The sequence below is a fragment of the Lycorma delicatula genome, chromosome 10 (assembly GCF_047948215.1).
Source record: "Lycorma delicatula isolate Av1 chromosome 10, ASM4794821v1, whole genome shotgun sequence".
NCBI lineage: Eukaryota > Metazoa > Arthropoda > Insecta > Hemiptera > Fulgoridae > Lycorma > Lycorma delicatula.
Window position 1 is genome coordinate 54,423,813 of NC_134464.1, and position 14,202 is coordinate 54,438,014.

The window sequence follows — 14,202 nt, forward strand, 5'->3', positions numbered from 1 at the left end:
AAGGGGATGTTACGTCAGACTTCAAAAAAAGTGTTATAGTCATGATACCAAAGAAAGCAGGAGCAGATAAATGTGAAGAATACAGAACAATTAGTTATGCATCATAAATCTTAACTAGAATTCTATACAGAAGAATTGAGAGGAGAGTGGAAGAAGTGTTAGGAGAAGACCAATTTGGTTTCAGGAAAAGTATAGGGACAAGGGAAGCAATTTTAGGCCTCAGATTAATAGTAGAAGGAAGATTAAAGAAAAACAAACCAACATACTTGGCATTTGATAACGTAGACTGGAATAAAATGTTCAGCATCTTAAAAGAATTAGGGTTCAAATACAGACATAGAAGAACAATTGCTAACATTTACAGGAACCAAAGAGCAACAGTAATAACTGAAGAACATAAGAAAGAAGCCGCAGTAAGAAACGGAGTCCGACAAGGATGTTTCCTATCACCGTTACTTTTTAATCTTTACATAGAACTAGCAGTTAATGATGTTAAAGAACAATTTAGATTCGGAGTAACAGTACAAGGTGAAAAGATAAAGATGCTACGATTTGCTGATGATAGTAATTCTAGCTGAAGAGTAAAAAGGATTTAGAAGAAACAATGAATGGCTTGGATGAAGTCCTCCTACGCAAGTACTACCGCATGAAAATAAATAAGAAAAAAATGAAGTAATTAAATGTAGTAGAAATAACAATGATTGACCACTGAATGTGAAAATAGGAGGAGAAAAGACTATGGAGGTAGAAGAATTTTGTTATTTGGGAAGTAGAATTACTAAAGATGGGCGAAGCAGGAGCGATATAAAATGCCGAATAGCACAGGCGAAACGAGCCTTCAGTTAGAAATATAATTTGTTTGCATCAAAAATTAATTTAAACGTCAGGAAAAGATTTTTGAATGTATACGTTTGGAGGGTCGCTTTATATGGAAGTGAAACTTCAACGATCGGAGTATCTGAGAAGAAAAGATTAGAAGCTTTTGAAATGTGTTGCTATAGGGGAATGTTAAAAATCAGATGGGTGGATAAAGTGACAAATGAAGAGGTGTTGCGGAAAATAGATAATGAAAGAAGCATTATGCGTATGGTCCTTCCGAAGACGTCTGCAGTTAACAAAATTCGGGCCCGCCGACTTCTTCTGATACTCTTCTCGTTTATGATTCTCATTTTCAAACCGGAACCACACTATCAGTAGATGATTACAAGTTAAGGTGTGTGTACAAATTGGCGGCATTTGTAATAACGTTGAACATCTAAATATTCTTTGGCTTTACACGAAGAGAAGTCAATAAACTACCTGCCCTCAGATTGGACGCCTTAAAATAGTTCAGAACTCACGTGGAAGACAACACCCTAAAAACGTATCATAAATGATCTATCGGCTCCCCAGTTGGTGTTAGTAAGGACTCGCATCATATCTAGAAGTTTGGAACATTTTGTTTTCAATTCTTTTAAATGTTTGACCCAAGTAAGACGGCTATCAAAAAATAAACCTAAAAACTTGAGACGTAAGTAGAGATAGTAATAGTCTCTCCGTTCAGAAAAATTTGCGGAATAGAAGGGTTTCGTAGCCGAGAAAAAACTACACATTTTGTTTTTTCGGATGAAAATGTGAAACCAGTAATACTGGACCAAGCTTCAAGATGAGATATAGTGTTCTACAGTAGTCTCTCTGCTGTAGGTGCTGAACGGCTTGCAATGTAGATAGCAAAGTCGTCAGCAAATAGAGAGCATGAGACAGGAGCCTGCACACATTTGGTAATATCGTTTATGGGTACAGAAAATAAGGTGGCACTTAATACACTACCTTGGGGCACTCCATTCTCCAAGATGACACTATCTGAGAGCGAATCATCCACACGAACACGAGCCGTTCGGTGATTTAAGAATCCCCGGATAAAAGCAAGCATATTGCCCTTGATTACCCATTCTTTGAGAGTGTTAAGAATACCACGTCGCCAGGCTGTGTCATACGCCTTTTTTATATCGAAGAAGATAGTGACGAGGTGCTGCCGATTTAGGAAAGCGTTTTGTATGGCTGTTTCTAGTGACACTAAATGGTCAATAGAAGATCGTCCTTGTCGAAAAACACACTGTTCTGGAGATAGAAAGCCATGTTTCTCCAAGTACCATGTAAGTCTGCGGTTTACCATTCTCTCCATTATTTTACACAAAACGCTTGTTAATGAAATAGGGCGGTAGCTTGAGGGGTTCGTTTGGTCTTTACCAGGTTTTAGTACGAGTCGAGTGTGGATACTCAGTCAGAGTGGTTGCAGTATACTAGCTCCGCGTTTAATTGGTTTTTTATACGGGTTTTTCGGATAATTAGAAAAGGAAAAGTAGGACAGGTTTTTGTGGTAAGGATAGTAGACAAGTGTACGAAATTTTAAGATTTTTGGACAGCGGAATAAAATTTTACAGTGCTTTTTCTGAATTGTGTGTCTTCTAGCCTACAAACTCTAATAGGTTTTGAAAAAGTGAATTTTGGACTGGTTTTTACGAAATAAATTTTGGACGTGGACAGATTTACATTTCTGAGGGAACATGGAATAGGTATGTTAAATTTTGTAGATTTTGGTATACGGATAATTTAAATATTTTAATTTTTAAGGTTATACATATAGTATTGCTGTATGTAAAATATTCTTGAATATTCTAAGTCGATACACAGGATTTAGCAAGAACGTTTGATGAAGTAAACAACAACTTAGAATAATTTCGCCGAAAACTGTCAGGCACAAGAAAGAGAATTTTTCTAAGTCCTGCAGATCGTTTTATACGGGAAACTTTGATTCCCCATAACTTTTGATTGGGTGGGCCTACAGGAGAATCCTCCCGGATCTGGGCGAATTGTGGGTCTGCGCATCTTTTGGCGTCAAATAAGAATTTTCCAAAATCGGGAATTTTTTCAGTCATAACCCCTAGTATTTTGGGAAACTTTAACTCAAAATAACTTTTGACTGGGTGGGCCTAGACGGGAATCCTCCCGGATCTAGGCGAATTGTGGGTCTGCGCATCTTTTGGCGTCAAAAAAGAATTTTCCAAAATCGGGAATTTTTTCAGTCATAACCCCTAGTATTTTGGGAAACTTTAACTCAAAATAACTTTTGACTGGGTGGGCCTAGACCAAAACCCTTTTGGATCTGGGCGAATCAAGACACCTACTTTCGTTTGCCCCAAAAAATCTTTTTACCCAAATTTTGGGACAGTGGGTCATTTTGCCCCCCCCCCCCCCACGAGTGGGGTGTCTAAACATTAGGAATTTGGCGTAGATTACGCAAAAGATAATAGATATAATCTGTTGAGTTCCAATGGAGGAAAAGATGGAGATTAATCCACCTGGATCATCAAAGACCTCGGACAAGAAAGGCTGGAAAATAGCTGAGTCCAAAGGTGCTAAACGAGCCAGGGCGGGTTCATCCGAGGAAGAGGAGGTCCCGCCAGTACTTAAGGATGTGACTTACAGGCTGGGGCACACACTGCTACAGTTGAGGCAAAGCCTGGGTAAGACCGGCCCGGCTTTCGTAAAGAACCATGAAAAAGAGCTGACTGAAATTTATCACCAGCTGCAATTAGTTAACGAGGAGTTATCCGAGAAGGAAACCAATACTCAGGGGACTCAGACTGATAGACGAAGCAAGGAGGGTGACATAATAGAATTAGAGCTCACTGTTGAACAGTTGGTTGAGAGACTACTGGAAAGATGGTCTACTTGGGCTATGAATAGACTAACCCAAGTTTCTGCGGTCGATTCAGGAGAGGATAGCTGCCACTTCATTGATGTCAGTAAACAGAGACCGGGTAGTCAATACCATGGCACTAAACCGGGTGCCATGATCATTCAAGATTCCACGGTCTTAGAGGATAACAGAGTTTCCACCAAAGGCACCAGATACACAGTTGTATACAGCTCGGAAGATGGAGATAGGACTGCTGCGACACAAATCATCAGGGCTATGAGACGTGTGGTTGGTAGGTCTGAGTTGGCCGTGTATGTCATCCCCACTGGACAAATTGGTACGATGATCCGCAAAATCATTATATATCTGCTGCGTGATGGTAAATCACCTCCGAGGATGATACTCCCTAATCTGGGCGAACAAGCCCGTGGCAGGTCCAGGTCCGCCTCGGTACGAAGAGGCAGCCCACCCGTGGCAGACAGTAAGACAGTCGTCGTTAAAGCGCCCGGTAAGTCCTACGCAGACCTCCTTCGTACTGTTAAGGATAGAGTGTCTAAGGAGGAAGTCGGCGATGTCCTCTCCATCAGGAAGGGGAGGAATCAAGAGATGGAGGTCCGAATCCTAGGGTCAGAGAAGGCAGGACAATTTACTAATTTGCTGCGTGACCGAGCGGCTGACTTGCAGGTGGATCTGAGGACCAGAGGTTACCGGAGGACAGTGGTGCACATCAAAGATCTTGATTGTGACACCACTGAAAAAGATATCAGCAAGGCACTTAATCAAGTTCTCGGGACATCGGAAGGCTACCGCATTTCTTCGCGGATTTCTTCAAAATCCGGAATGGGTGTAAAAGGCCCATTCTCGGATAACAAAAACACTAACATGTAACTTAACACTACGTTAAAAACTATCATATTAAAACTAAAAAAAGAGATAAAACTTACAACTAATATCACAAAAATCTTACAACTAATATCACAGACGAAGTTAAAAAACATAAAAAAAAAAAACAAAATATGAATATATATATTAAAAAAATTCCGATAGGGAGTGTAAAAGGCTCGCTACTCGGATAACAAAAACAATATATAGGACTAGAGTAATTAAATTTTTTTGTATTAACCCTATACTACGCAAAAACAGAAACATCCGGTTTAAAACCTCTTTATCATTACACAAGATACCACGGATGTTTTTGGGTAGTTTAAATTTACGACGCAATGCCGCATAACATATGCAGTCTACGAGTATGTGGCGCACAGTCACGCGGCAGTTGCATCGTGCGCATAGAGGTGCTTGTCCTCTTGTAAACAGGTACTCGTGTGTCCTATCCGCAATCGACAGAGAACTACTTCCTCACGCCGGGGTTTTCTGTATGAGGAGTCCCATGGTAATACAGAATCTTTAATTTGACGGAGTTTATTATCAACGGTAGCCGTCCAGTCACCTTGCCACCTTGCTCTTAGTAATTGTTTTACATAGTTAATGAAATCAGAAGTAGCAACTCGGGTGGTGAAAGGAGGCTGGTTACATGCTTCTTTGGCAGCGGAATCTGCATGTTCATTACCTGGAATCCCTACGTGGCTAGGGACCCAACAAAAACTTAATTCTGTGTTGCGATTATTCAACTCAGCGATTGCGTTGTAAATTTCAATGACGATAGGATGTTTTGAATAAAAGTATTTTAAGGCTTGGAGAGCACTACACGAGTCTCTGCAAATAAGAATTTTTCTATATTTAGGGTTAATGATGTTTAGAGCCTTATTAATAGCGTATAGTTCAGCGGTAAACACACTCGTAATACCGGGTAGACCAAACATATAAGTTCTCTCATTGACAACAAATGCACACCCAACTGTATCGTTTTGTACAGTTTTGACAGCCAAATCACCCGGCTCTTAACTCAGTCCTTAGAAATCCTAATCTAGGAAAGTATGAGGACCATCCACGTCGTGCTGCACCTGTAGATCTCCGTACCTGGCGTCTGCTGCAGCATATAAACGTTGACACACCGTCATTCTTTCCTATGTATTCTAGCTCGTATCCTTCATGTAGAATAAACCTTATAAGTTTTAATTTTGACCTTACGACATACAATAAACAATCAACACCATCTATTGTCTTTCAGCAAATGTTTCAGCGTGTTCTCTCCAAGATGAAACCAGACGCGGTTGTATACACTGATGGATCGATACAAAACGATACAGTTGGGTGTGCATTTGTTGTCAATGAGAGAACTTATATGTTTGGTCTACCCGGTATTACGAGTGTGTTTACCGCTGAACTATACGCTATAAATAAGGCTCTAAACATCATTAACCCTAAATATAGAAAAATTCTTATTTGCAGTGACTCGCGTAGTGCTCTCCAAGCCTTAAAATACTTTTATTCAAAACATCCTATCGTCATTGAAATTTACAACGAAATCGCTGAGTTGAATAATCGCAACACAGAATTAAGTTTTTGCTGGGTCCCTAGCCACGTAGGGATTCCAGGTAATGAACATGCAGATTCCGCTGCCAAAGAAGCATGTAACCAGCCTCCTTTCACCACCCGAGTTGCTACTTCTGATTTCATTAACTATGTAAAACAATTACTAAGAGCAAGGTGGCAAGGTGACTGGACGGCTACCGTTGATAATAAACTCCGTCAAATTAAAGATTCTGTGTTACCATGGGACTCCTCATACAGAAAACCCCGGCGTGAGGAAGTAGTTCTCTGTCGATTGCGGATAGGACACACGAGTACCTGTTTACAAGAGGACAAGCACCTCTATGCGCACGATGCAACTGCCGCGTGACTGTGCGCCACATACTCGTAGACTGCATATGTTATGCGGCATTGCGTCGTAAATTTAAACTACCCAGAAACATCCGTGGTATCTTGTGTAATGATAAAGAGGTTTTAAACCGGATGTTTCTGTTTTTGCGTAGTATAGGGTTAATACAAAAAATTTAATTACTCTAGTCCTATATATTGTTTTTTTTATCCGAGTAGCGAGCCTTTTACACTCCCTATCGGAATTTTTTTTATATATATATTCATATTTTGTTGTTTGTTTTTATGTTTTTTAAATTCGTCTGTGATATTAGTTGTAAGATTTTTGTGATATTAGTTGTAAGTTTTATCTCCTTTTTTAGTTTTAATATGATCGTTTTTAACGTAGTTTTAAGTTACATGTTAGTGTTTTTGTTATCCGAGAATGGGCCTTTTACACCCATTCCGGATTTTGAAGAAATCCGCGAAGAAATGCGGTAGCCTTCCGATGACCCGAGAACTTGATTAAGTGCCTCGCTGATATCTTTTTCAGTGGTGTCACAATCAAGATCTTTGATGTGCACCACTGTCCTCCGGTCACCTCTGGTCCTCAGATCCACCTGCAAGTCAGCCGCTCGGTCACGCAGCAAATTAGTAAATTGTCCCGCCTTCTCTGACCCCAGGATTCGGACCTCCATCTCTTGATTCCTCCCCTTCCTGATGGAGAGGACATCGCCGACTTCCTCCTTAGACACTCTATCCTTAACAGTACGAAGGAGGTCTGCGTAGGACTTACCGGGCGCTTTAACGACGACTGTCTTACTGTCTGCCACGGGTGGGCTGCCTCTTCGTACCGAGGCGGACCTGGACCTGCCACGGGCTTGTTCGCCCAGATTAGGGAGTATCATCCTCGGAAGTGATTTACCATCACGCAGCAGATATATAATGATTTTGCGGATCATCGTTACAATTTGTCCAGTGGGGATGACATACACGGCCAACTCAGACCTACCAACCACACGTCTCATAGCCCTGATGATTTGTGTCGCAGCAGTCCTATCTCCATCTTCCGAGCTGTACACAACTGTGTATCTGGTGCCTTTGGTGGAAACTCTGTTATCCTCAGTTGTGTATTTTTTTGGAAGTTGTTGGGTATTTGCTGTGTTGTTTGTGGGTTGTTTGGTAGTTGGTAGTTGTTGGGTTGTTGTGGGAGTTGTTGGTTAGTTGCTGGGTTGTTGTTTGTTGGTTTTTGGAATTTGTTGGGTAGTTGTGAGTTAGAGTAGTTGTTGATTAGTTGAAGGGTAGTTTTGTGGTAGTTTTAAATAGTTGTTAGGGAGTTTTGTAGCTGTTGGATCATTGTCGGATATTTATTGGGTAATTGTATTTATTGGTAGTTGTAGGGTAGTTTTTAAGTGATTGTGTGGAAGTTGTTTGTTAGTTTTTGTAATTTGTTGGTTGGTTGTTTGGAAGTTGTATATAGTTGTTGGGTATTTTTTGGTAGTTGTTGGGAAGTTTTTTGGTGGTTGTTGGTTAGTTGCGTGGTAGTTTTTGGGCAGTTGTGAGGTAGTTGTTGGGTGGTGTATTTGTATGGTAGTTGTTGGGTAGTTGGCTATTTGTTGGGCAGTTATTGTGTAATTTAATGTGTAGTTGTTGGTTTGTTTTTGTGTAGTGTTTGGGTAAGTAGGTAGGTAGGTACGTAAATAGGTACGTAGGTAGTTAAATATTTATGGAGGTAGGTAGGTAGGTATGAAGGTATGTTGTTAGGTAGTTTGGTAGGGGGGGTAGGTAAGCCGATCCGGATGCAGAAAGGTTAGGTCTTCTTGATCTTTGTTGCATCTCCTTGCACACTGGAGAACGGGTCAAATTTCTCGTGGTTTTGAAAGACTTTTCTGTCAATTTTTCAAATACCGGTTACAATAAAAAAACTTAACTGCAGATCCTTACGCAGGATCAAAAAGCTTTTACATTCGACACTTCACACAGTAAATTTTTGGCAGGCCGTGGCGGAGGAGGTGAAATTTTTTTTGTGATGTGTGTGGGAAGTGTATAGTAAGTAGTCTATTTATTATAGTAAGTAGCAGTGGGAAGTGGGTAATGTGTATGAATCCAAAAATGTGGTCGGACAATTTTTTCTGGGGGTATTTTTTTGGGGAAAGGGTGCAAACGGGTGGTTAGCATGAAACTTCTAGAAACAAAAGAATTTGCCCGGGAAAGTAATTTTTTGGGGTTTTTTGGGTTAGGGTATCAGGATATAGAGGAAACCCGGATCGGTGGAGATCTGGAAGTACTTGGGTCTAGAATGTACAGATAGCCAGAGAAATGTAAAAACAAAATCCCTCTTATAGTTGGGTCGACTAGGTCTTACAATATTTTCGCCTTGAATGTGAAAAATATTCAAATTCCTTGTTTCCTACAACTAAATGATGTCACACACTTGTTCATTCTTGTCTATCAATTTAGAATAATTTTAACTAATTACAAGGTTAAAAAACCCTTTGACAAGTTGGATTGGGAATTGCTATTTCAAACAAAGAGGGAAATGAAGCTCGACTGGTGGGAAAGAATATTAGTTCTGAATCTTTATAAAATGCAGAAAACAGAAATTGAAATCAATGTTCTCTGTAAAATCGTATCACTTTTCCGATCCAGTTTGTGTTTTGTTTTTTATTAAAGTTGAACTTCTCAAATTTGTGTTTAATTTTAATAGACCATTTTAACAAACTAGCCTAATGCTGAAAGAACAGAATGCACTATATAATTCTAAGAGCATACTGCACAGTATATTTCCGACTGCAATTAAAGTTAATGATAATATTAAACACCAAATTTAGAATTATAAATTAGTTTTATTGTATATAATTCAGAGGTGCTTTCAAAGGTATTTTCATCATTATCTGTACATATTTTATTAAAATATATGATTGAACATTATTATAAATAGATTGTACTGTTAAATTATTAAGACCTGTTTCTACCATACAACATTAATGAAGTGACTAGAACGTAGTAAGTTACTGATCAAGTTTTCTTATCCATAAAACACCTAATAATAAAATCCCTTCACTATATTAGCAAATTTGTTATAATGAAAAATAACAATAAAAACATAATAATCATAATTTTATTATTTTTAAAATGAAAATATTTGAGGATGTTATATTCAGGAAAAATCCATACATTTAAAAGATTTCATCAGATAAAAATGTTAATGTAGAAAAGTACTGTAGATAACAAATTTCACATTCAAATTTTTCATTTATGAAGAAAACAGAAATCGGGTTGAATATTTCAACAAAGTAACTTCAATGCACAAAAGTTTATTTTAATGCAAGCTCAATTACTGGCCCATTAGTAGGACAGAAAACTGGCACAAAAGTAGAGTAGATGAAGAAATTTTAATGAAATGTAATCATAATTTGTCATGCCAGACCTACAATACCATTCTTACTAGGACTACACATTCAGCAAAATATACCATCAGAATTAGATTTTTAACACTTTTTATGATTTAAACTGAATTTAGGCAGTAGTTAATGGTCTTCCAAAGTAATTGCAGACCCTGGAAAAAATAGGTGGTCAGACTGTTGTCACATGAGACCTGAAAATTGTATGCAGTCAGAGAGGGTGTAATTGTATTCCATTAATGTTTGAAATGTCAAGGATCAATCAGTTTTACAAGATGATCCAGAAGTAAAAATTGCTTGTCACTCTCATAGTGAATAAATTAAAACAGAATATTTATTTGTGTTTTAGGTTGTAAAAAAATATATATCAAGCAGTTGTATTTGTAATCATGTGTTTATCAACAACTTATGCTTTGAAAATACTACCGCACTGCTCTCACAGGTGACAGTATTTGAATGTATGTTGTTTTAGTAGCCTCCTAAGCTACTTTTAATGACAGAGTGAGAAGTTACCAAACAAGATTAAGTTAAGATGGATTTCATACCTAAATTAGTGAAAAATATATAAGTGTGTTCACTTACACTGAATGACATATGAGAATAATTTTTAAGGAGACAATTATTTAGCTATTAAAGAAACTAATTTTCAGTGAACAAGAAATTTTGTAGAGTTATGTAACTAATTGCCCATCAATCACAAGATATGATTTCACCCACAAAATCTGAAACAAAATTAATTCTTTAGTAATGCTTGAGTCTACTTCCTCAAACAGATCATGAATTTAATCAAAGCGTATTGTTCCCATGCGTGAAATATTTTTTCTCAGGCAAATCCTACATTAAAAAATAAAATTAAGAGGTACACTGTATTTAGATACACCAGATAAGCCTGGTTTAGAAGAGAGATAACAAACGAAGAAAGAAATAATACTAAAAGAAAGACATGTTAACTTAAATAACTGATAAAGAGTTATTTCATGAATAGGAAAAAGAACTGTTCACTTCAAAATGAAATTTTCTTCTGAAAATGAAGCTTCAGACACATGACATGATATGTCTACTCCAGAGCTAATTCATGGGTCAGCATTTACAAGTTTTTTTAAGTACCTTCTATAGTTCTAAGCAAGTACCAGGTATAAACTATATGTGCTTAGATTTAAGTAAATTTAAAGGAAATAGTTTATTTATTGCAACTGAACTAATGTAACAAATGGCTTAGCTACAGTTCAACATTAATCATTGTTACTGTTATTTAAACATAAATTGGAAAGAACAGAATGTGTGATTCATTTTTTTTTTTAATATAACATTTCATCGGTGAGTCATAACATATTGTTAATCTTTCACCTCTGTAGCAGAACTGTAGTTAAGTACACTAGATAACAGGCCAGGGATAGCCTACTGATTACCTGATTTGAGTGCGAGTTCTTATGAGGGCTGCAGCAGTTTTTATATTCTTTTATGTTTTGATTTAATTTTTTTTTTGTATATTATATTATCAATGAATATTTTTGTTATATATTATCATATTATTAATATGTTAATTTCTTAAATAATTTTAGTGTCTTAACATGTCTTCTAGCTGGATTAAACATATAAATCATTTTTTCTACGTCTGTGGAAGGAAATGTTAAGTCTCAGAGAAGAAATATAACCCCACTGATAAAAAAAAAATCATATGAAATATATTTTGCTTGTGAATTAGGTAATTGTGATGCAACTTGGGGTCATTTTATTTGCTGTGCTTCATGTATAACAGCTGATGACAGGTCATCAGCTGTTAAATGGATCTCATTACAGGCTATTTGCTGAATGATTACTTCATGGACTGTAAATTTTTAACAAAAATATCTGCAGTAACAGCAAAGATAGATGAAACATCAAATATACTAATATTCCCTCTGCTGTAAAGGTAGGACCAAACAGTCTAGACCGACCTTCCGATTCCATTTTCACCAGAAACATGAAATTTAAATGAAGATCAATGTATATTGATTCATAGATCTAGTACATTGATTCACTAGTTTTCTTATAAAGAAGTGTTGTAATTTTCAGATCTCTATAAATTCAAGGTTCAACTAATGTTGAACCTTGTGAAGACTTACTTTGTGATAAAGAAAGATGACCCAGATTTTATGGAATATACACATACCGAGTAGCTTCATTTAATTAAATAATCTAAATCTGTGATTTAAATTTGTCACAAAATCAAGCAGAAATATTGGGAAGGATGGAATCTTTTACAAGAAAATACTAACATGAGTGTCTTCTGTGACAGCAGTGTGAATTTCAACATTTCTTCTCTCACAATGAAACCTCATTTACTAGGATGATATGGGCTCTTTACTAGAAGCTTCGAACAAATGCAACATTCTAAAGTATTGTGTCTTTTTATACACTCTTCTAAGCTTACTTTGTAAACAGTTTGACTTCGCATCAGAAATAAATATCCATTAATCCCTTATGAACATAGAAAGAGTCATATGAACATATGAAACCTGTATCAAACAGGATTCAGTTTATTCTCTCATGGGAAGTTAATGGAGATCTGAAAATCACAACACTTCTTTATAAGAAAACTAGTGAATGTTCTGTACTCTAAGAAATTTGAAGTTGATGCTTGGAATTATTAAAAATGTAAAAAAACAACTTTCTGGAAACCCTATGGCAGATAATGAAAGTGAATTTCTTTAAAAATATACAGAATTAACGATTTAACACATTTCTCATACTTACATTTGATTTTTTCTGACAATCTTAGCATTGAGAATGATAAACCCGGAGAATACTTTCATTAGGAAGTATATAACAGAGAAAATGAAACCAATTTCTTTGCAATATTTTTATTATATTACATTGTAAAAGTAAATTAGATAAGTACAAGTAAAAATTATTGTCAAATAAATTTTGATTACAGAAAGAATTTCATATAAAAAAATTTGTAAGCTGTCACATTATTTGTAATTATTTCAAATGGCTGTGCTAATTTACAATTACTGAAGTTTGCTCGCAATCAACATTTTATAAAAATATTTCAATATATTAACTGTAAACTACAATAAATAAGATTTAACACGTAAAAATTGAATTTATTTTATAATGTTGTCAGCAACCATATTAGCTAAGACAAGTATAATGAACTGGACTAAAGTCCAGTCTTCCCCCATGGAGTTTAAAGTAATAGATGAATGGTGTAGTCAAGAAATAAAAAATGAAATAAAATTGAAAATAAAGTACTTCAGATGAACATTAATATGAAATAAAATAAAGTTGGTTATGGTTATATTAAAAACATAAAATTTGCTAAAATAAGAACTTTTAAGCAATTTTAAAAAATGTTTCTATTAGCTGTTCTCTTATCAATCTTTTGTCTCTTATATTTTGTTCTCTTATAATTTTATTACAAGGTTGCAATAAAATTATTCAAAATATTATATTCTTGATCAGCAATTGCATAATGTTTTCTTTAATGTAAATGTTTTATGAGAATAATTGATAATAGTTTTCATAAAACATGAAGCTTTATTGATATTAGATGAAATTACAAATAAATTACCTATCTTTTAACATAATTTCCTTCAACAGAAATAAATTTTCTCCACAAGATTCACTATTATCTTATCAAAAAAACGAAGATGACTGCTCCAACTAATTGCACACATGCTCGACCGCAGCATCATCTTCAAATCTTTCTCCTCCTAAAGCTTCTTTCAGCAAACCAAACATGTGGAAATCACACAATGACAAGTCGACTGAACAGTGAGTGTTCAATGAATTTCAGCAAGCTTATCATGAGTCTGAACTGCTGTATACTGCCGTGTGTTGTCGTGGAGAAGGAGGATGTTACAAATCATTTACATCCTTTGTTACGATAAGCAGTCCTGACATCATCCAACAACTGGTAGTAATTTGCCACATGTACCTTCCTTCATTCATTCAGGAAATAAAACAGATGGACAACTTTTCAATCTCAAATTTTTCAGCTGACAAGCATATTTTGGCCTTGATCAGTGCTCCCTTCCACTTTTGCACTACACTTGTTTTTTTACTTTCCTGGGTGTAGTGGTAGGGCCATGTTTCATCATAGGTCACAAAAATATGGTCCAAAAATGCCTCTCCCTTCTTCCTCAAAGCGATTCAGAAGCTGCTGATGGATATTTTTCTGTGCCTCAGTGAGAAGATGTGGAACCCACCTCACCAACAATTTGCTATATCCAAGAGGGTCTGAAAACATTGTGTCCACATTTCCAACACTTATGCCCACCTCTGATGCAAGTTCAGTAATGGATGAAATTCTAGACTTTCAATCTCCACTGCATCACAGCCACTTTGAGATTTTTTAGCCCAACCAAACATTTT